This window comes from Danio aesculapii, chromosome 1, assembly GCF_903798145.1.
Source record: "Danio aesculapii chromosome 1, fDanAes4.1, whole genome shotgun sequence".
Taxonomy (NCBI): domain Eukaryota; kingdom Metazoa; phylum Chordata; class Actinopteri; order Cypriniformes; family Danionidae; genus Danio; species Danio aesculapii.
In genome coordinates this window covers 42393742-42418815 of record NC_079435.1, presented here as the reverse complement: position 1 = coordinate 42418815, position 25074 = coordinate 42393742, and the positions used below count along the sequence as shown (strand labels likewise).

Sequence of the window (25074 nt, the reverse complement as noted above, 5' to 3'; positions counted from 1 at the left end):
ATTAATATTTCCATTATTCTATCTGATTAGTTTATTTCTTTTAATAGTAGTAGCTTGGCCTGTGTTTTATAAATTTGACCAGAAACAAAAAGCTTCATCCCTTTTCTTGCATTACTTTTTCTGTCTCATCTCAAATGTTTCTTTAAGGACTTATTCCTGTCTTATTTAAACTCACCCTGTTCATTTCCTCCTCCAAAATATTCTTCAAAATTGTCCTTCAGATGAAGAAGAGCAAAACAGAAAACTGGGTCTATTGCAACAATTATAAGAAAGAGAAAAAATATGGAGATATAGCCCAAAAGCTACTCATGGCCCCATTTTCAAATCTATTTTTAAAGTGCAACTGTTTCCAGTTACACATTGCCCTTAACAACATTTGTTCACATAAAAATGATTTGCAAGACAGAAAAACAAGAGTACACTCGTCCCTGTATCCACGATCGTTAAACATATTTCTCTCACAAAACATAGTATAAGCAGTAGATACGACGCTACCCATAACCTAGATGAACTCACTGCAATAAATAATGCCCCTTATTGAATGGTTCACATTTCTGCACCTAAAAAACCCCTCAATGAAATAACGATTACCCTTTTGAGCCTCGGACACTGATAAAACAACATAACATTTAGGATTATATGAATATTCATGATTACAGAAGTTATTCAAATATGAATAATGATGAGATTAAAACAAAATGAAACTTTCTATAAGTCCTTGCAACTAACATGTACTGTATATGTTTTAATATCCGCCTATTAACATTTAAGACACCATTTTGACCTCTCACAAAAACTTTTTTTACAATGTATTTGGGGGATAATATCATTACCATAATTGTATCACTAAATCGTAAATCGTGCATGTGCATAGTTGCAAGAACTTACACAGTACATAGTACTTACGGTAGTAAACTACGGTGTTAATTAATGTTTACAATTAATTAAACATACCACTGTTTAACCATTTCTGTAATAGGTCAGGTGCTCGAAAGCTACTTTTGGAACAAAAAACTTAGTTTTTATGTTTAGTTTTTTCAGTCACAACTTAACTCTCAAGAGTCAAAGTATAACGACTGACTGACCCAATCAAACAATCTCCAATATATATATATATATATATATATATATATATATATATATATATATATATATATATATATATATATATATATATAAATATACACACATATATATATATATATATATATATATATATGAGGATGCGCAAGACAATCAGCTTTGGTCTTTACACTGAAACATGAAACACACATGCTGAATACATATACAGGATCTGCGTATACACATTCAATTTTCTTAATAATATAAAGGAAAAAAAATTCACATTGTGCAGGTTTGACCCGAGCTGCTTTCTAAAACAATATTACATCTGTGAAACTGTTGTGTATGTGTGTATTTGTGACTGACATACTGCTTGTGTATTTTTGCTTGTTTTTTTTGTAGTAAATGGGCCCTCTGACCTGCAGTGGGCAACACAGAACGGCAGGAAGACGTTTGTGGAGAGAAAAGGTGCGTATTGTTTTGAATATGGATGGCATTCAATTTAGTTTGACATATTTGGTTTACATACAGGGGTCATATCCATAGCACTATCCGCATTTGTCCATATCCACAGTAATGTCCACTTGGATAGTTACATCCAACATATGATCCATCATTTCCACTCTTTCTTCCTAAATGAATAGTGTCCTGAACAGGAAGGGGGAAGGATACACAAAAACATCCACTGAAGGTGAAAGTCCTGCTGAGCAACAGCTGCGATTTCCGCTCCATTCATGTGTTGCAGTTTTGAGTTCAGACCAGAAGGTGGCGCTTCTTGTGCAGGGCAAGGTGATCGGAGCGAGAGAAGGTACGATCACAGTCTGGGCAGTGGAATGGCTTTACACCTGTGTGTTTCCGATAGTGGCGAGTCAGCTCATCTGAGCGGGCGAACTTCCACGTACAGCCTTCCCACATGCACTTATAGGGCTTCTCTCCTATTAGGAAATACATCAATGTATTTTCAATATTAATATTTCAACAATAATATTTCAACATTTTAAACAGAATTTTATTTGACAGAAATTTTATTTTAAGCAAACGGTACAAAATTTCGAAATAAAACTGTCAAGGACACAATGCTTCCATTGTGGTCCTCGATAAATTTTAAGATCCATAAAGTGGGAAAGTTAAATCGTTATAAGCCATGAACCAAACCAATTAGCTTTGAGGGAAAATAACAACATTAAAATTTTGCATTTGAAGTAAAGAACTCTATGAAAATCAAACAAAAAGACAAAAGTTAAAGACTGTAGACTCAATGATGAAGCAACAATGGAGGAATATAAAACTATTGTGTGGTTTTTGTATCTATACAAACAATATATTTCAGGTTTATAGCAAAATATACATTATATTTTCACACTGAAGTATTTTGAGTGCGTGAAAAACGGAATTATAGACTTAACAAAATAAGATTAAATTGATTAAACACCTTCCATTGCACTGTTATTTTTTTGTTATATGTATTTCTTAAAAAAAGATTTAAGATTTACTCTTTAAGATGTTTCAATTACAGATGAGCAAAACATTTTTCTTAACAAAACAAGTCAAATATGTGACCTTAGACCACAAAGCTAGTTAGTTTGAAAGTCTCAGTTTGTGTAAAATGATATGTGTGGATTATCTGAAAGTTGAATAAATAGGCTTTCCATTGATGTGTGGTTTGTTAGGACAGGATAATATTTGGCTGAAATACAATACACCTATTTAAGGGCTCAAAAAATATATATTAATGGAACATGACCTTTACTTAATATTCTGATGAGATTTGATCATAAAAGAAAATAATAAACATAATCAATAATCTGGCTATTGCTAAAAAAAACCTAACATACGACTTTTGTGGTCTAGGGGCACTTATTTATAATAAATTGTGAGTTGTTACATATTCAAAATCCAAGATATTCATTAATGAAATCATAATAAAGATTGTCAAAATTTCAATATTAATATTTCAACATTTTAAACTGAATTGTATTTGACAGATTTAAACAAACTGTACAAAATAAATATCCCATACTTTGAAATAACCCTGGAATAGTTTCCATTATGGTCCTCGATAATGTTTAAGATAGATGAAATGGAAATAAAATCATAGAAAAGTAGTTCATCAGTGTTTTGTAAAAGCATTATAAGCCATGTACCAAACCAACCAGCTTCGAGGAGGTGTAACAACATTAATAACTTTTTGATTTGAAGTAAAAATTATAAGCTTTCTGTTGATGTATAGTTTTTTAGGATAGAATAATATTTGGCTGAGATACAGTACAACAATTTAAAAATCTAGAAACTGAGGGCTCAAAAAATATAAACTCATGGAAAATTATCTTTACTTAATATTCTATTGAGATTTGGCATAAAAGAAAAAAATAAATAAATCAATAATACCCGTGCAACATACTGTAAGCCTGTAAATGAGTTGTTACATATTCAAAATCCAAAGTATTCATTAATGAAATCATAATAAAGATTATGTCAACATAATAATATTTCAATATTTTATAAACTGAAACCACTATATATAGTCTGGCTTTTTTGTTGTTTTTGTACAAAATCATATTTTACAATATTTTAACTTTAAATAATGTGATGTAATTACTTATGTGTCTCTGTCTGTGCACAATTATCTGTGCATGTTTTTACCTGTATGTGTGCGTCTATGGGCTTTCAGATGGGAGCTTTTGGTATAGACTTTATTGCAGCCATTAAAGTCACATCGATGAATTCTGCGTTTCTTCATCAGATCTGGAGATTCTACCTTTGGGGATTGTGTGTTTCCCCTGCTAAAGAGACAAAAAGAAAATATATATATATTTATTATTAGTTTCCGCCACTCCTTTTTTAAAAGTGCACCTCTTACTTTAACCACCAGGGGTCAGAAATTTAACACACAATTGATCACAATTGACAAATGAAACCCAGACAGTCCTTTGTATTAAGTTATTTGTGTAGTGTGTGTATTTAGAAGTTAGCGTCCCAAACCAGACAATAAACAACCACCACACACACAAAAAAAATCCCCTTCATTAACTCAACAGAAACACCTCTTACTGTATATCGCTGCCTAGATACACCCTGTAATTAAACATACCCTGCTTCTCTTTTCTCTTATCTCACCATACACCTTACACTCCCTGTCCATTTAAGCTACAGACATTCATATTTGTCTATAGAATGCCACTTATTATCCCCCTTTCTGACATATGCTCCTAAAAGTAGCTGTTTTTTGGCCACCACACCCAATATAAAATTATCGCGTTACCTTCCTCCTCCCTTCCTCTCACCATCAAGTGCACTCTCCACCCTTCCCTTATAAACTTTTTCATCATTTATTTTCCCTTCTGTCACACATTATGTCCGAAACCGATGACACCACACCCAATAGACACCACACATACACATGCACTGTGAAAAAGTGCGCTAAAGAACAGCTGCACACATAATAGGAATACTAAAAACAAAACTCCACACACAGCATTCAAAAACTACATGCTCGTGCTCAGATATGTTCCCACCCCATGAGGGTTTGAAGAGTACATGGAGACACACTGTCTGTGAAGTGCATGCTAGGGGATTTTTATCAGACCCACAGTGAGATACATCAGATAAACAATATGCGCTACACCAAACATGCATGCATGCGTACATACTCTCACAATCGAAAAGGAACTGTAGACCAAACCCATTTCAAACGAGATTCCAATTGCAAAGGTCAAGCAGATTTTACTTGTATGAAACAACTATGAAATGACAGGCAGGCAGTTAGATGGATTGACGGATGCATGGACAGCTAGACTTACTTACAGACAGACAGATGAATGGATAGAATGAAAGACAAAAAGACAAGATTGATGGATAGATGGATGGATGGATGGATGGATGGATGGATGGATGGATGGATGGATGGATGGATGGATGGATGGATGGATGGATGGACGGAATGAAAGAAGGATGAATAGATGAGTGGAAGGATAGACAGATTTATGAATACATAAATAGATAGACAGAAAGACAGACAGAGAGACAGACAGACAGACAGACAGACAGCTAGATATGTGTAAGAATGGATAAAATGAAAGAAACGGTGAATGACACAGGCAGGCAGGCAGGCAGGCAGGCAGGCAGGCAGGCAGGCAGGCAGGCAGGCAGGCAGGCAGGCAGGCAGGCAGGCAGGCAGACAGACAGACAGACAGACAGACAGACAGACAGACAGACAGACAGACAGATAGATAGATAGATAGATAGATAGATAGATAGATAGATAGATAGATAGATAGATAGATAGATAGATAGATAGATAGATAGATAGATAGATAGATAGAAGATTCTGTTAACTATAAAATGACAGACAGACAGTTAAACGGATTGGATGGACAAATAAAAGTATGGATAGACAAACTGACAGACAGAAAGATAAATGGATGGATAGATAGAATGAGAGACAAAAAGACTGAATGGATGGATGGATGGATGGATGGATGGATGGATGGATGGATGGATGGATGGATGGATGGATGGATGGATGGATGAAGGCTGAATAGATGTGTGGAAGGATAGACAGATTAACAGATGGATGGATGGATGGATGGATGGATGGATGGATGGATGGATGGATGGATGGATGGATGGATGGATAGATAGATAGATAGATAGATAGATAGATAGATAGATAGATAGATAGATAGATAGATAGATAGATAGATAAGCAGGCAGACAGACAGACAGACAGACAGACAGACAGACAGACAGACAGACAGACAGAAAGACAGACAGACAGACAGACAGACAGACAGACAGCTAGATATGTGTAAGAATGGATAAAATGAAAGACACGGTGAATAGATGGATGGGTAGTTGGATAGATAGAATGAATGAAGGATGAATAGATGTGTATAAGGATAGCAGCATTTGTGTAATAACAGTCTTTCATAATGCATCACACAGTTTGTTTTTACAAGCAGATGTACAGTATTGCGTGTTAAAAACATGCTATAAAACAAGCTGCAACCTGCCTCACAGTCAGACACATACACACACTCTCATTTAACCTGCTTTTTTTGTATGATAACAAATGCAATTGTGCAGAATGTATGATAACATGTCTATGTGTGCATGTGTGTGTGAGAGATCACTCACTCATTATAAGTCGGTAAGGCAGTGATGACCGATTTCTCATGGCTGTGGGTGTCCTGAATATGTTCAGGGTGCGGCTCAGATTTGATTGGTTTGAGGAGCTCATGGTTGTCTGGAGAATTCTCTGACTTTATTACAGAAACTGAAGACAAGAGACAAATGTATCAAACATGCAGAAATGTAAGGCTATATCACTGTATTATTACATCTGTCAGCCATCAAAACTCATGAGTGAGAGCGTTTGTCAGTGTGTGTTGTTTGCTTAAGGATCAGATGTGAACGTGTCTGTGTGTGATCCAGAATGTGATCTGGCTTACAGTGTTTGTGGTTAGCCGGGTCCTCAGGTGTGACGGCTGAGATCATGATGGATGGAGACAGGTGCAGGGGGGGGAGGATACAGCACAGATAACGGCGGCAACATAGGAATTACTGAGATCATGCCAGGACTCGATACGAAGGGTGTCAGAACCTGCGTCACCTGTATACAAAAGAGAAAAAACTGATAAGAAATGTTGCTGCTGTAGAAGTCTACATTTTAGGTAAGCCACAAAAAAGTCAATAGGTTTTTTTTTATAAAACCAACAGCAAAGATGCATAAAACTAATGAATACTTCATAATTTTAGCAACACTTTAGTTTAAAAGGAACACTCCACATTTTTTGGAAATTTGTCATTCTCATCTCATTTTAGAACTCTCCCAGAGTTGAGATTTACCACTTTTGAATCCCTACAAATTAATTCAAATTTAGTTATTAAAAATAATACGCTTGATCTCTGAGATATACTCTGCACTATAGGGCTCTATTTTAACGATGTAAGCACAGAGTCTAAAGTGTATGGCGGAAAAGAATTAAGGACGTGTCCGAATCCATAAAAATACGGTTTGCACCGTGGTGCATGGTCTAACGGGGTTGTGCTTAAACCAATCAGAGTTTCATCTCCCCTTCTTTTTAAGGGTCTGTTGCTTCACGCATTTGCAATTTACATGGCAGACTTTGTAAGTGGAAAAACTGAATGCTTCACTAGCGAGAAAACAGTTAAACAGACCATCTGCAGCACAAGGATAAAGACTGAGCCTCCTCCATTCGGTCTCTTTACTTTCTCTTTGCTTTACTTTTACTCTTTACTTTACTCCTTTACTTTCATGGGTAAGGAAACGGTGGAAACTCGCTCCACTGAAGACCATCAGCCTTTATATTTAATTTAGTTTGTTAAACGCAAAGATTTGTTTCAAAACTATTTCTAAATTCCGTTCTAATTTCCAGCAATCAAATAAATGAACAATGATAACGAAGTGTGGTCAAAAAACTGAGCTATGCACCATATGGTCCAAAACCCAACAGGTAGACAAATCTAAACTTGCTTTAATTAAAACAAATATAAATATGCATATAATAAAAAAAACTGCTAAAAATAATAACATTTTACAAAAGCAAATTGTCATGAATAAACTGAAAAAAGTCCCCCGAGATGAAGAAGGCATGGAGTTAGTGGTTTTTATATTTATGTAGAAAATATCTTTAATTATTAATCCTTTAATTTTTTTCATATGTAAAGATACGCTCTGTGCTGGACTTTAGACCTGCTTTCAGCTGGTCAATTGCTAGTTGCTTAAAATAGCAACGCGCCAACAATGAGCCTTAACACACCTCCTTTTTAAACTGGAACACCCATGAGTCAACAAAGCGGCGCAAATGGATTTACTATAGATAGGTCTGAAAATATCAACAAATCGCGCCAAACACATCATGCGCCTTATTGCGCCAGGTGTATGATAGGGCCCTTAGACTGTTATGACTCTTTACTGGGATCACTTAAACGTGTGGCAAAGAGATCTGGAATATAATTTTAATAAGAATCAATGGAAGACTATATGTCAGAATACTCTCATTGCCCTTTCCAATAACAAAATAATTGAACAACATTATAAATTTATGCAGAGGATGTTTCTGACCTCACTTCGTTTAAGCAAAATGTATACTTTTTTGGAAAGCAGTACAGGACTTCACAGCCAAAGCTTTGCAAACTCCATTTGACAACACACCAACACTATACTTCTTTGGTACAGAATTTAACAAGTCACTTAATCCTAATTCTACAAAGTGACTCTGCATCATTTCCTCTCAAGCAAAAAAAAAGCAAACTGAAACCAACAAAGGCCTCCAACATTTGAACTCTCCATACAACTCTTGAATCAACTACTCTCTTGGTGGAACAATATACGTACTACTTTCAAACTTTTAAAAAATATGGTTGCCTCTAATGAACCTCTGACTCTCTGACCACCTCAGTTGTATTTTCATAATAAGTGTGACTTTACTCAATCTCAGCAGAACTTTATTCATTTATTATGATTTTTGTATTCTGTTTGCATTTATTTTTTACTTATCTATTTATTCATTTATTTATTTATTCTTTTATTTATTCTTTTATTTATTTTTATTATTTTTGCTGCTATACTTGTCTACTGGTATCCTTGTCTTTGTCTCTTGTGTATTTGTTTGTATGTTCATTAAAACCAATAAACAAAGAATTAAAAAAAAAACTATTATGCTTAAAAATGTTCTCTTCGTTAAACAGCTCTTGGATTTTTTTTTTAAATATTAACAATAAGTGTCTATGGATCTCTGTACAAATGCTGGGTTTCACACATTTCCTTCCTGTTGTCCTAAAATAAATCATTTAAGTTAACACTTAAGTTAAATTTAAGTGGATTGAACATAAAACAAGTTGTCCCAAAAAAACATTCAGAGTTGTGCTGTTTCAACTCATTTTAAAGTTTGAACAAGTAGCAAAAGTAATTTTTTGACTGAAGATGGTGTTATTATTATCATTATAATGAAATAATGTATATTTTGTTGTTGTTCTTACAGCAGGAATGGGAAGGGTGAGCGATGGGCTCAGCTGTCTGTTCTGAGAACAGCGAGCGGCAGGACTGTGAGCCTCATAGGGCGATGGAGGACTGGCTCTGGGTGATGATGAAGCCAGAGACGATGAAGGCGATGAACCAGAAGATCTGTTGCCGATGGATAAATCAACAGGTTCGTTCTGGGCTTGATGGAGGTCCTGTGACTGACGGTGTGAGTAGGGCAGCTGATAGCGGGGGTGGTAGTGAGAAGGGTACAGGTGGGCTCCACTGACCACTGCAGGTGGCAAAACCACCTGGTAAGGCTGGTATAATGACTGCAAGAGAGAACAACATTAACCACGCGGTAAACTCGCTAGCTTATTTACACATTCACATGCACATAATTACACAAGCCCTTATATAAAGCAGCTGCACTGAGAAGCAGTTGAGTCTGGGGACTATAAATCCACAAAAAAAAAAAAAAGAGTAACTTTGAATGACTGAATGAGAGCCAAATTCAACTTCCCACCCCATATAAACTCCTAACCTAATAAGAAAGGAATGCATGTCCATCTGCAGTTAGAGGAAGAGAGGAATTGGGAAAGAGAGCTAGTAGGAGATGAGTTTTAGAGATCTGTTTTGTAATATCCTAATAATATACTCCAAAATACCCTTATTGGTCTCCATAAATTGTCTTGTGTTATTTGGCAGAAATGGAGGACTGTAGATGGAAACTGCAGTTGAGCAAACACAGCGCTGACCCAAGAAGAGCAGGGTGCTCAGATGGCCGTGCGCCAGGCAGCCCATTGTGTGCTAGCTGGTAAGGTAGGTTTGTTATTGGAAACGGAAAGTGAAGCATTGTTTTCTTTAAAATCACGTAAACCGGATGCAAAAAGAAAAAAAGAAAGAAAAACACACACAAGAAGCAGGAAGGTGGAGAAAAATCAGATTAGCCTAAAGCAAATTCTTTTGAGTAATACACTTGGAGTAGAAACAATCACTGAGAGATTGCTAAATTTCACTGATAATTACAGATAATGGTTAATGTTATCAATAATTGCCGGTTTCATATAAAATTACGTCTTTTATTTTTAATTGTTATTAAACAGTGGTAACCTGAACAGATTGTTGCACTAAATGAATATTTAATGAATATTGTATTACTGAATATTACTTACATATATTAAAGGCTACAATTAACAACAATTAACAATATATATATATATATATATATATATATATATATATATATATATATATATATATATATATATATATATATATATATATATAATCCAATAATAATAATCCATAATCCTATGAACTTCAAAACCTATTTTGTGTGTGTGAGTATGTGTGGAATAATTTCTTTACAGTCAACTGATATAGAATCTTTACCTCAAAAACAGTACTCACCATGTCTGGTTTTGGGTCACACGTGAGCATGGCTGCTTCCAGTGGAATTCTGTAAAATAAAAGTAGTTCAATCAGTGATAAAAAAAAATATTAAAAATACAGCCCCGCATCAGATGTGAGCCATCAGGAAGTCATTCTTCATTCCAGGCACACAGAAGAAGGGAAGCATGAGAGAGGTGCTGAAACACTAATCACTTAAAGTACAGGGGAAGTCAGAGCGCTTGGGGCTACGAGCTGTTTTTGTGTGTGCTTCAACATAAGACTGCAACATTATTACACTGCTTTTTTTCCACCTGACCCACTTACTCTATACCCAGTGTGGTCTTGCAGAACAGAGAGGCCACATGTTACTATTTCATCTTCAGATAATCATCCGTTTCAGAATTGTACCACATTTTAGATAGTTTCTTCTTTAAACTCTGGAGTTTTGATGTCCTGGTTGTTGTTGTTTTTTTAATATACTTTATTTATATGACTTTTTTATAAATTTGCACAACAACAAAAAACAAGCAGCCAACAACAACAACAACAAAAAACAAATATACAAACAAACATCCCCAATACTAATTTCCCTTTTGTGGCTTTAACAGAAGAACATAGCTAACAGTCCCTGGTTGTTTTTTTAAATTTAATTTCACACTTGTGTTATGTGAAATTACAACTGACATTCTTTTATATATAAATGTCGAGTCACTCTTGTTCTAGACCCTGATTTTCAGTGTTAAAATGTGAAAATTCATTAGAAATATTTTATTTATTAACTTTAAATATACAGTACTGTTTAAAAATTCATTTATCCATTTTCCTTTGGCTGAGTCCCTAAATTATCAGTGGCCATCACAACGAAATGAACTACCAACTACTCTGGCATATGTTATTTAACGCAGCGGATGCCCTTCCAGTCACAACCTAGTGTTTTTACAGTGGGTTTTTTTACACAGTTAAAATTATTAGCAATATTATATTTATTAACATTATAGTTTCACATTTATAATACAGTGTCACGTGGTGCAGTGGGTAGCAAGAAGGTCGCTGGTTCGAGCCCCGGCTGGGTCAGTTGGCATTTCTGAGTTTGCATGTTCTCCACGTGTTGTGTGGGTTTCCTCCGGGTGCTCTGGTTTCCCCCACAGTCCAAAGACATGCGGTATAGGTGAATTGGGTAAGCTAAATTAGTCAGAGTGTATGAGTGTGAATGCAGGAGTGTATGGGTGTTTCACAGTGTTGGGTTGTGGCTGGAAGGGTATCCGCTGCATAAAACATATGCTTGGCGGTTCATTCAGCTGTGGCGACCCCTGATTAATAAAGGGACTAAGCCGAAAAGAAAATGAATGAATGAATGAATGAATGCTTAATAATGCATTCAGCTGTAAATCTCTAGATTTATTTAATCAGAACTCTGTAAACTGAAAACATTACTTAAAAGTAACTTTATATATATATATATATATATATATATATATATATATATATATATATATATATATATTGTGTGATTCAATTTTTGTCTGCAGTCTTACAAAATTATTTAGACATTTAACTGTTTATTTACATAATTAAAGTCTTTCTGACATTATAGATGTATTGAAGGTAATTTATTAGAATTAATTAATTAAATATGAAGTTCTCATTTTAAAAATTACTTATGGACTCCAAACCTTTGAATGATGGTGTAAATAAATAAGAAATAATTAAACTTTTTAAGTTAATTTAAGTTTTTTTTTAACTATTTTAACCTGATCAAATGATTAATTATAGTTTTTCTTAGAGAAAACATCTTATATATATATATATATATATATATATATGTATATATATATATATATATATATATATATATATATATATATATATATATATATATATATATATATATATATATATATATATATATATATATATATATATATATATATATAACATCTTATATATATAAATAAAACAATTATACATATTAGTCATATCAATCCAAATTTATCCAAAGTTTAATCCAAGGTTTTTGTATTTAAAAAAATGTAGAAAAGTGCATCTATGAAATTTGCCTTCAAAAATATTCCAGTTTGTTTCAGTTTATTCAGTTAATATATTAAAATGCCATTTACATTTGCTATTTGACACAATTATTTCAGATGTTACTGTCAAACAGTATGTAACTATTAAAATGAAGAAAAAATATTAATAATTACTGTGAAGCCTTTAGCGTTCGAAGAGGGTTAAAAGTGTATTAGAGAGAGTTATTTTTATAAGAAAACCACTGGGCCAAAAGTCTCTACAAAGAAAGTGCACAAAGAAAGAGCTTAAAATCTCTGCAGCAGCACAATCTCACCAGATCTTCAATATAAGCACATACTTTTGCAAGCACAAAACAGACAAATACAGTGTGCTGTATTTGTAGGTGTTGTTTGTGAGTGACACTGCCGGTGCTAGGTGCTAATCAACTGTAGTCCATTTAAAGTAAAGTGACCCAGGACATGCTTTCATTGGTATTCAGTGGAGTGCATGAACAGGAACGGGATGTGGGACACTTCATCAGTGAGCCATGAGACTGATTTAATGATATGTGAGGGTTTTTACAGTCCAAAGTCTAGGAGAAAGAGATAGAAGTGTGCACGTAAAGTCTCTTTTTTACAATCATTAACCTAGGGCGGTGCTGTTAACACACACACAGACACACAACAGTCTATAAAGTCCTGATACACTCCCATAGAACATTCAGACACAGATATATAAACAGGACTATATTGCAAGAGACAATGCCACACACACACACACACACACACACACACACACACACACACACACACACACACACACACACACACACACACACACACACACACACACACAGAGAGAGAGGCTTGTGAAACACTCCCATTGGCCCCAGGGTCAGGTGTGGGTTAACAAAACAACATACTAGAGCATACACTCAAATGCAGACATACTCATCCAAACCTGAAACCAACAGTATAGAGTTCCGTACAGCTACCAAAACATAAAACAAGTCACAACATATGAGTTAAACGCCATTCAAGACTTCGGTTTTGAAATGCTTTACAGACAGGATGGTTTTGTAACTAGATTCTGAAATAGTTCAGCTGTTAATTAAAGCTTTGGCATGATTTATTCACTGTCACATTAAGCCTGTTTGGGGGTTTTATTTCATTAAACACAAAATGAGAGGATTGGGAGAATGTACAGGCTGTTCATTTTTATTCTGTAATTCATTTTATTGAGTCAGAAATATGATTTTAAAAAACATTATAGTCCCTTTTCATAGAAAAAAACGGCACATATGTAACCTTACAGAGGACAAGTGGTTTAAAATTAGAAAATTTATCTTATTTATTTTGTATAGAAAAAAAAAGAAAGTTTTGATATGATTTAGTAACATTTTCTAAGAGAAAATTGTATCTAAACTGCATTTATTTGGTCAAATATACACTGTAAAACCCAATAAGTTAGTAACTCAAACCATTTGAGGAAACAGATTGCAACAAACCATTTAAGTTCAAAAACTAATCCTAATGAGTACTGGGAACTTAATCTATATGAGTAAATTAAGCAATTTGAGCACAGTAAAACCCAATAACTTAGAAGAACTCAAACCAACTGTGTACTGTAAAACCCAATAAGTTAAGACAACTCAAACCATTTGAGGAAACCGATTGCTACAAACCATTTGAGTTTAAAAAACAACAACTAATCTATATGAGTACTGTGAACATTTCAGTGGAAGTAATGAGGTTTTTAATTAACTCATTGCCTTCACCACTGAGTTCAAAACCCTTTTCAAATGAGTAGAATTAACTTTCAGTAAATTTTGAGTTAACCACACTCATTTCATTTGATAAAGTTGACTGTTGGGTTTTACAGTGTACAATAAATAAGTAAAACTGTGATATTGTATCAGAAGTATTACTTTACTCCAGCCTGCAGTGTTACATATGAATATGCAGGGTTCCAAAATTCATTCATTCATGTTGCTCCAACACAAATCAATTAAGTATCAAATTTATGCGATTTGAACATAACACAATTGAGTTTTTCCTATAAAATCTCAAGAATTGTGTTGATTTAACTGATTTTAAAAAAGTAGTTTGAACAAGCACTAAAATCTCTTTTTTGAGTGTAGTTGCTCATTTGAAACATTTATTATTATTATTAAAAAAACTGTTTTGTAATAGTTTTATAAAACATTAGCAATATTGTGGATTAATTGATTAAACAACAAAAATTTTGGCAAAAATAAATATTATTTGAATATCTTTTTTAAAACTCTTAGTGTATACTAGTGTATACTTATCAAAGCACAGCTTTTCTTTTCAGCTTGTCTGCAGGCGTATCAAAGTCTGCTAAGCTCCTACTTAGGAAATCTTATTCAAACAAACAGTCCCTTTCCAAATAACAGATAGACATTTTTTCCATCATAGCTGCTGCACTCAAACAGACCCCTCTAAAGAAACATACTGTAAATACCATTTTGAGTTATTCAGCATGGACTGTTTTTCTCCAAGCAGTTGAGAAGCTCTTTAAGAATATATGATAAAGTGAGGAAGAGCGAAGTGTTCACAACTGTCCTCCGGGCTTGGCAGAGTTCAAGTGAACCTGTTACATTAATCATGAAGCCTTTCACTGCCAACAACAACAACAACACACACACACACACACACACACACAGAGAGAGAGAGAGAGAGAGAGAGAGAGAGAGAGAGAGAGAGAGAGAGAGAGAGAGAGAGAGAGAGAGAGAGAGAGAGAGGGAGAGAGATAAACTCACACAACCCTCAATTAAACTTAACAGTCTCATAAAATAAGGTGGCTGGTACATTCTCTACTAGATGCGGTTATCGGAGTGCCAACTAGCGCAAGAATTCATAGCACATCAATTACCAATAAATATCATTCTCCACAACCAATTAAATAAAAAGTTTATATACTTAATTTTACTATAATTAAGGCCTTTGTGAGTTAATAACTCAATCTGTTATGCCCTCCTCATGTCATATCAGATTATGACTTTGTTGAACTTCCAGGGAATGAATTACATGTTTTATATATGCATACAGTGGTTTGTGACATAAAAAATCTTGCCAACCCCAAATTTTGCACAACAATCGCAAGTTGTAAATGGACAGATGAAACAGATGAATTTCTAGTAAACTAAAACTGCTTCAGTTCAGTTGTCACAGTTGAAGTTCACTTTAGTACAGTTCAGTGTAATGTAAATGTGTAATAATTATGTAAGAGTAATGTCCACAGTAATATAAGTATCTGTAGGGTTTGGTGACATCACTAAAGTGCCTGCAGTTTTGAATATTAATGAACAGTTTCAAAGATCAAATATGGCATTGTTGTTCATTCATTCATTTTCCTTCGGCTTAGTCCCTTTATTCATCAGGGGTTACCACAGTGGAACCGCCAACTTATCCAGCATATGTTTTACACAGCGGATTCCCTTCCAGCTGCGACCCAGTACTGGGAAACATCCATACACACTCACTCACACACATACAACGGCCATTTAGTTAATTCAATTCACCTTAGTCGTCAACCACTTCAGTTTTACTTCTGTTACTGACTTATGTAGATCAATAACAAATTTGCATAAGGCAAGCCTATGGTTTTTACAGGCTCCCTCAAATAACATCTACTTTGACGTAATGCTACTAACACATGATGTTGAGAAGAAACACTTAACGTTGACACAAAAATTTATACAATTTCATGCACAAAGACTATTGCTATTTTTGTTGATTCAATTGTAAAATGAAGCTGTGACAAATGTAAATGTTTCTGATTGACTATTGTGTTTATAAGATCAACACAATCATGTGGGATTATTTAATATTCTCTGAAGTATGGACTTAGAATCCAACACAAATTGATGGAGGTTTTGGTGGATCAACTAGTTTTTGCGATGTGTTCTTGTGGCTGAATTATAATGTTAAATTCAACACCATTGACCATTACCATCCTAGAGTGTGCACAATCCTTTAGGTTTGAGGATGTCTCTACAGCTTAAATTCAGATAATGAGCAGTTTGCTTTCGACCATCTGACCAATCAACGCAGAGTAGAGGTCAAGACGAACAAAAAGATCCCGCCTGACATTATCACATTTCTTAAATATTTGCAAACTACAGTATATCGATCATCAGATTAAGACATAATTTCATCAGTGAATCTCACTTTGGTAGGCAAGAAGCACTATATAAAATTGGTGCGCCGTAAATGCTACTTTGTTTATAGTTTGTATGTGTGCAGCACTAGTTGTAGTTTCCATTTGCATAGTAGCAATACAGATACTGCCACCTTCAGGTATGGAGAGATACATTCTCTCATGCAAACGCCGAACATCCGCTTGTTAAGTCGTGATGTATCGGTGAAGTATAGAATACTGTTTCCAGGTCCAAGCCGCTACTTATTTGAATTGAGAAAATTATGGTGTACAAAACAGTTTCTGGATATGCTGCATCACAAATACCAACATTTTAACAATTTATATAAAAATGACCGCTTTCTGGCCATCGGATATTAGGCATGGACATATATATTGCGATTGGGATTTTTGAAAGTATTACATCGCTTTGAAAACGTTTATTATTACCATTTGATGAGTCTCCTCATACAGCTTGATAGAGCTATTGGACTCAGAAGCCGCTTCACGTGACTTCACACTTAACAAGCGAATACGTTCTCGTTTCAGACATCTATAATCTGGTTGATGTGTTTCAACGCAGCTTTTTGGTTTAGACAAGACCATAAGTAACTACACTATTCACCTTATTCTCCGCATACGAGCAGGCGCATCCATTTGAATCATTTTGACTCGATACTACCGGTCTCATTCACTTCTATTCATTTTCAGACATTTAAAACAGCTTGTTATGCTGCTTGATGTTGCAAATATTTTCTTATTATAATATTCTACTTTGTCTGTATAATCATGCAGACACTTAATTGTAGAGCAAGTAGTTTGACTGTTTTTTGTCGTTTATTATTCCTAGTAATTTCTCCCAAAGGCAACTGAATCGGAAGTTCTAAAACAATCGCAAACATGACCACACTTCCGCATTGAAAATAAGGTCAATAGGTTTTTTTATCGCCACTTGTTCTTTGAAGACGTGGTGTCTCTCAAATCTTTGAGCTGTGTTTTTAATTACCTTTCATAGGAGACCTCCATAATCAGCAAACTTTTATCTTTTTTCTTGAATGCCGTGATTTGTGTTTTAATGTGGTGTGAATGAGTAGTTAAGACTGTTCAAAGAACATTTCTGTTCTGATGTGTGATATACACACTTATATGTGTGATACTTATAAATTACACTTCACTCAACATTGCAAGTAGACAAATCCATTAAGGCACACACACATACACATGGAGAAAACCACAGAACGGCAGTGTTACGCTCTAATGCAGTTTCCTAGCAGAAAGCAGTGGTCCAGCTTGCTGACATGGAGAAAACGGCAAGACCAAAATTACAAAGTGCAGAATCTAATAGCAAACCCCAAACCAAACTAAACAGAACCGGTTCAAAGCACACAACCCGTCAAAAGGCTCTCGGATAACACTCAGGTTTTCTGCCAGGTGTCTGAGAAATGCACAAGATCTGAGATTGAAAGAGATGATTGTAATGTGGAAAACGCTATCTTTTAATCGCACTAAAACTGAAGACTAAATTTAGCAAGGCCACAAGGACACTGTTAGTGTTCCCATAGTGAGAAATACATAGAGAGGAGCTCTGCAACAAGGGGGCCATAGTTTCCTTTTTGGACTTTCCTCAAACTAAAGAGAAAGAGACATTGGGAAAGAGAGAGAGAAAGAGAGAAAGGCATAGCAGTTTAACAATGGAATGCGGCTCTGAAAATGATCCTCTTTTGTAGTGGATTGTTTGTGTGTGTATTGCGATAACATCAGAGTATTGATCCAAGGAAAGAGGGCTGTAAGTGGGTGGAGGGTCTAGGTTTGTGTATGAGTGTGTGTGTGTGTGTGTGTGTGTGCGTGTGTGTGTGTGTGTGTGTGTGTGTGTGTATTCACTCCCCCCTCGGCAGCCTCCCCTCGAATGCTGAAAACAGGAAAAGAGGCTCCATGTGCCAGATGGAATGTCTGACGCAAACCTCAGCCTTGAAACAAAGCTCAGAATACAACAGCCTTACTGACCCTGAGACTTAGACTATCAGTTTTATTGTATTCGATTTTCACACCCAACATGCAACGTCAGCTATGCATATACTGTATAAACAGTACACATAATCATACAGTCCAAAATGCAGAGGCAGGACGTCCAGTTGAATGAAGCCAAACATCTGAAATGGGATTTAAGTCAATAACATTTATATTAGATTGTCTTTATTATTTTAAGAATGTGTGTTCAACAACAAATAATGCATGCCATCTTAATTTAAATTCATTCACCCAACACCCAAGTGACCACACATATATTTAAAGAGGAGTAGTTCAAAATATAAATCAAACTGTCATGATATTTCTAGAAGTCTGAATGTACATTAACTGAATCTCTGGCAAAGATGCAATGCTATACTGCTTGTTACTAATTAAACATATTAACATATTCTCACCGTCTCCTAACACAGAAATGTGACAACAATGTTATGTAAAAAACCCAGCTGAGCCAAAGGCAACATCAGCATGATCCATGTTGTGATTACTAAGTGGATTTAATGTCCCTGAAAATTACATTTGCATATGCTCTGGCGCAGATCATTAACGAACCGAGAGACTGTAAACCATATGAGACTGTAAATGATGTCAATTACTTGTGCTGATACAAGATTAAAGTTAAAGTCCAGCCAAGAGCAAAGAATTAGTACACAACAGTGCCGGTACCAGTATAAGATCTGATATACAGTATATATATAGAGAAAGAAAGTGTCAAAAAGCAATATTAATAGAGCTTACAATAATCAAAACAATCATATGCATGTTACTGAAATGACCCTCAGTGTTTTTAAAAGTACAATAAAAATGGAATTTACAATAACAGTAAATCACCCTTTAATTGACTTTTACTGACTTCCAAGTAATTTGTAGTAAAAACGTCTAGGACCGTAAAGAAAACTGAAAATAGACCTGGATCTTCATTGTGTCAAAATCATCATAATTTATATATAATTTATATATATGTAAATATTGAATTTGAAATTGAAATTTTGCCGTACAGGTCAAGTAAAGGTACTCCAAGAAAATGTATCAATATTAAACACATATTTTAATGTTCATAAACATAAATCGTTTATTGAATATCATGACTATTTTGTACTTTGTACTTGACATTTCAGAGCCATTCGATAATGATTTGTTTATTTTATTATAACATTTTTTGTTGAATTTTTTTTTGTATGTAGGCTATATACTGTATAAACAAAAGTCTAAATATGTAGCTGTTAAAATGTAGGTATAACGTACATTTTACCTACTGTATACAAACATACTTTGTGCTTAAGTTATGTATTAATATAATTAATAAAAATGTAGGAAAGTTTGTTTTTCATTGTTTGAAGACGATTGTACGTAATGTAAATGTATATGGTAAAACTTACATGGCAGTAAATATTCCTCAAGTCAAAAGCGCGCCGTTATGAAGGACCGCGGACGAAAGCAACAGGCTGAATCACGAGAGCGCGATACAAATCCAAATGACACACTTGCATTTAGACAGACGCCGAAAAACTTCCCCGAGAGTTACGAAACAACTTTTTTGTCCAAGTGTTTAAAGTGGCCTGAGTGAATTCAGCGTCTATCACATGATGAGGGCCGGGCGGGACAGCGGGCGTGCGCTCGCGGGAGGTGAGGGTGGGGCGCATTCATAGGCGCGCTCTTGGCTCCAGATACGCGCAACCGGAGACAGGAGGCAGAAGAGAAGTGAACGGACGGTGTGTGTGTGTGTGTGTGTGTGTGTGTGTGTGTGCCTCTCCCTCTCCGCCCTTTCCTTCCTTCTCTGTTTGTGTCTCTATCTCTCCCTCTTTCCCTTCCTGACAAGACACGCCTCACAGACTTTCAAAGATCTGACGAGCGCGGATAAAGGTCGCCTGGTTCTGCAACAATGGAAGAAGAGAAATGGCTTGCATAATTTACAAATTATACATGTATTGTATTGTTAACATTTTGATCAGTTGTTTAAAGGTGAAAAACTATGCTGGGGGCGTGTTATAGAGAATTTGTTTTCCAATTCTCCATATAAACATACATAGTAGAATTATCGAGTCGCATTACGCGTGCATACTTTTGTTAGTATGTTATTTTATAATAGCCTGTTGCGTTTTGTTTTACCGAATATAAATATAATTTTGTCATTGGCCAAATGTCTGTAAGAAAGTATACAATTAATTATACAGTGTTGGAGTAGGCCTACCGCATTACAAATAACACGAGTTATGTAATATTACCTTTCAAAGTAACGAATAAAGTAACGCAGTACTGAAAAAAATATATATATTTTTAAATATTATAAATATGTGTTCCTTTTTAGTTTAATTAATTAGATTTTAATAAATAAATAGCTTAATGAAAGATTTTGCTGATTATTTTAAACGCATTGGATGAAAGGAAAATGGGATTGTCTCAATGGACAGAGATTTTAGGCAACTAAGACAAAAAGCACAAAAGTAGCAAACACTGCTTTAAACATTCATTATTCTGTAAATACGTCTTATAGCTCTGGGGTCAATAAGTTCTCAAAAGACCACATCATCCTAAATTATAATTTTTAGATTATTTTTTAAAAGGTAAATGAAGGTGTATGTTAAACAGTACGTTAATAATTGCAGACGCTGCAAGTTCTGAAAGCGATCAAGCCTCAGCATAAGCTCAAGATAAGGAAAAAGGAACACAAATGTAATGCATTTTTTTACGATAAAATGTAACTAAGTAACACAACTATTTTTTTTAAAAGAGGAACTCAATATTTCAATGCATTACTTTCAAAAGTTACTTTCCCCAGTACTGATTATACGAAGCATACAATATATAGGCTATCAAATTATATCACTCCGCATATTGTATACTTTGTATAACTGTATATATTCTTACAGACATTTAGTCATTAACAAACATATATATAGTTCTGAAATGCACAGAAAAAGGAAAGAAAAATAGACTCAGGCCCATGACCTATATACACATCATTCATACTTGTGATTTTTAATCTTATTTTGTTTTATTGAATTGCATTTATTTAAATGTATAAAAAAAAGAAAATTGAATATATATATATGCAAAGTATATGCAAAATATATTAACACAATAAAATTACACACTAAACCTGTCAGTCACGCAAAGGTGTGTACTGTATGGATAGCCTGGTTGCTGAAGTTATTGTACACTGGAGTTGCGCCAAGTCATCAGCAACAATAACATATTGCACACCCAATGACGCCAGTGCGCATAAACCCAACCTGTGTCTATTTACACAGAATAATCAAGCAAACTTTTCAGATGTACCAGACCTTCTCCAGAATTGCACTCGTCCACATCACCTCTGTTTCGTGCACACACACAAAACTGTGAATTTACTTTCCTTTGGCAGTTAGGGGTGTGGAAGTGGAACTGGCCGAACTCCAGAAACACAAGTTTGTTTGTTTACGTGTGTGTGTGTTAATTATTGCACAAATGCTGCTTGCTTTCAGCTAATACTATGTTGCACATGCACTTTTAAAGGGACAGTTCACATACTAATGATTTGTGTGAGTTACTCATCATTTACTCACCTTCTGCTTGTTCTAAACTCTTCTAAAAATAAGATATTTCGAAGAATGTTGTAAAACGGATAGCCATTGACATCCACATGAAAAGAAAAAATACAATGGAAGTCAACATTCTTCAAAATATCTTCTTTTTTGTTCAACAGAAGAACGAAACTCATAAGAGATTAGAAGAAGCCGAGGGTGAGGAGATCATGATTACATTTTTTTGGATGAGCTATCACTTTAGATTGAATGATCATGACAGATTTACACTTTCAAAGCGTGCGTGTGTGTGGGTGTGTGTGTGACAACTTGCTTCTCTGTGATTAATTAGCGAAATAATAGCAGATGGTGTCATGGTTTTATAAATGCACAACAGAAAACGCCTTGGAAAAAAATATTTTCAGGTATGTCGAGTTTATTGGTTTTGGTAAATTATTAATAATATCTAGAATCCAGAAGTGTGTTATCATCATCTTTATAGCATCTAAAGTAAAATGTTTATATTTTAAAAGGAGTAAATTAACTCTACAACTTCCGTGAGCCCAAAATAGACTGCGAAAATATTTTTAGGACGAAAAAGCATGATGTCATTATAGACTCATTTCTTCCAGCCAATGAGAATGTGTAATGTCACAGACGATGAAACGTTGCATTTACCTAATCATTCAAGGCTTTGTGAACAATAAAACTGGCTTTCAACATGTTCCGACACGCAGTTCAAATAATATTCAATGATGAGTTGTTTTTTTTACGAACAAATTTTACAAATAACAAACATCTGTCACTTCACTCTTGACTTTTTAATGATATATTTAATATAATGATATATATTAATAATTGTTTGTATTTTTCAGATATTCAAATCCTCCTCACATAACTATACACTGTTAGCCCGGATTTAGGTTCTACTTAAATATTTAAGCATAATACACTAAAACAAAAAAGTTTGATGATATCACTTTATAATTTTAAGTATATTCTACTAATTTGTTGGCATAGTCCAATGCGCAAATAATTTGAAGTACAATAAACTTAAATTGAAAAGTTATTGAACAGACCACACCTCTTTTTCCCAGTTGTGACAACTGTCCTATTAACAGAGTAACGAGCAGTTGCTTAAGGTATCAGTGTGTATGTAAAATTGATTTCAGCCACGCACTGAGTCGACGGTTTCTGCCTTTGGTTGTGGTTGTGTGGATTCAGGCACTGCTGGCAAAGAACTGGAAGGTGAGTTTAACTCCGAGAGTTGTAAAAACCTCATTTAAAATTTCGCCATTTCGACGGACATTTTTAGACACTGGCTATCTTATCTGTATAATGTTTATTTAGCTGTGAGGGGAGGGGTATTACGGAACCCTGGAAAGGACGTAGTGGAGGAGAAAAAAATTGGTTGGGTGAAATAAAAAATGGGTGAAAGGAAAAAATGGTTGGGAGGAAAATATATATTTCTAAGTTTTTGCGTTCTCTCGCAAAGTTTTGCGTTCCCTCGCAAAACTGTGTCTCCACAAACACTTCCTGTTCACTTCACTCATGTACACCCTCCCGTTTTTGCCGAAATTCTCCCGTATTTTACCATTCTATCCCACTTTCTTTACATTACTGTGCGTCGATCGTCGCCTTTCATATGCTACCTCTGAACCAGTGAATGCATGTATAAGCGCTGACTGACAGACGCGCTCCATACAATAAACTGATCCTAGATCAGCGTCTGTACGCGCCATTTACAGAGGAGCATGTGTATGTTTAAACTGACGGTTAACGGTTAGCGTTAACGCTAGATAGTTGCTGATTGCGTGCAGTAAAACACGATTTTAACCTGTTTCACTGCCTTTAGGCTTTCACCCGGCCGGCTGCAAGCGGCGTTTTTTTCCAAGAAGATCGCGGGAACACGTGCAGCTGTTTTACGCGGTTTACCAAGGCCTATTATCTGGTAAGTTCCTTTAAGACAACGTAAGCGAATATGTGTATCTTAAGATGTGTATGTGACTAAAAATGCCCTATATTAAAGCTAATTCGCCGTAAACTACCAAAATAATAAATGTGATGTCAGTGTTCAGACTTTTCCAGTCTGTTAGGTTTCGTAAGGTAAATGTTGTTAATGTTTGCTCATTTGCAGGGAAAATAAAGAGAAATTGTTAGAGTTAAGTCTAAAGACAGATTAAATAATGATTTGGAAGTGCAAGTATTGTCCTTTTAGCTGTGAAAAAAGAGCACAATTGTTTAAACATTACAGGCTAAAACACGGAGGTTATACCAGAACCGAGCCTTTTCCTTGTTTACATCAGAAATGTCTGTGCACATTTAAATCATTAAATGCACTAAAAGTTCACCTATCCCGCATTCACCCAAAAACTCCAAATCAGCAACCAAGTATACTAAGTTTTGTTGTCTGTCCTGTGGATTGTCCCACGTTCTCCTCTCACACACGTATTCTCCTCTCACACGTATTCTCCTCTCACACACACACATTCTCCTCTCACACACGTATTCTCCTCTCACACACACACACATTCTCCTCTCACACACGTATTCTCCTCTCACACACACACATTCTCCTCTCACACACGTATTCTCCTCTCACACACACACACATTCTCCTCTCACACACGTATTCTCCTCTCACACACACACATTCTCCTCTCACACACGTATTCTCCTCTCACACACACACATTCTCCTCTCACACACGTATTCTCCTCTCACACCCACGTTCTCCTCTCACACACGTATTCTTCTCTCACACACAGGTATTCTCCTCTCACACCCACGTTCTCCTCTCACACACGTATTCTCCTCTCACACACACGTATTCTCCTCTCACACACACACATTCTCCTCTCACACACGTATTCTCCTCTCACACCCACGTTCTCCTCTCACACACGTATTCTTCTCTCACACACAGGTATTCTCCTC

At 35.3% G+C, this 25074-nt stretch overlaps 1 pseudogene; it reads right to left on the bottom strand.

Moving 5' to 3' along the window:
* Positions 1 to 1222: 1222 nt before the first annotated feature.
* Positions 1223 to 20313, bottom strand: LOC130231323 (Krueppel-like factor 3; annotated as a pseudogene).
* Positions 20314 to 25074: the final 4761 nt, after the last annotated feature.